The sequence below is a fragment of the Triticum dicoccoides genome, chromosome 7A, assembly GCF_002162155.2.
Source record: "Triticum dicoccoides isolate Atlit2015 ecotype Zavitan chromosome 7A, WEW_v2.0, whole genome shotgun sequence".
Classification (NCBI taxonomy): domain Eukaryota; kingdom Viridiplantae; phylum Streptophyta; class Magnoliopsida; order Poales; family Poaceae; genus Triticum; species Triticum dicoccoides.
This window is the reverse complement of record NC_041392.1, coordinates 46,681,804-46,682,338: the sequence shown is the minus strand read 5'-3', so window position 1 is coordinate 46,682,338 and position 535 is coordinate 46,681,804.

The following is a 535-nucleotide window of genomic DNA, read 5'->3' as shown; positions in this document are numbered from 1 at the left end:
ATTTCCAGCGGCGTCGCGATGTGTTCTGTTCCCGGCGGCGTCTGCTGGCGATCTGCGAGGGGGGATACGGGATACCAATCAAGAGAAACCTGGCACGGGAGCAAGAGAGTCACCACGCAGAGACGAAACCTTACATCTGGTTTTTCTTCTGGGGCGAAAATCAGAGTGTTTGGCGTAGTTTGTATGGAGGATGAGGGAGGATGGGCGGCGTCTCTGCAGCGGCGGTCGATGAGACCAGACGAGCTGTGTGCAGGTTGGAAACTGATGCGGGGAGAGGAGCGGCCGCTTTGACGGAAAGGGTGATTATCTTCTGCTAACCCTAACCTCAACAGGGGACACATATCAAGTCCTTTTTAGGCGCTGTCAAAAAAAACCTGAAATCTAAAAAGCGGCCGGCCACTAAATAGACAGAACGAGCGGCCGAACGAGAGCCGCTCGATCTCGTCCCGATCGACGCCGCGCGGTGTCCAGGTGTCCCCTGGTCGGGAGGTGGGGCCGCGCCGCTCAGACCCGCGTGTGGACCAGTCGCCTGGTC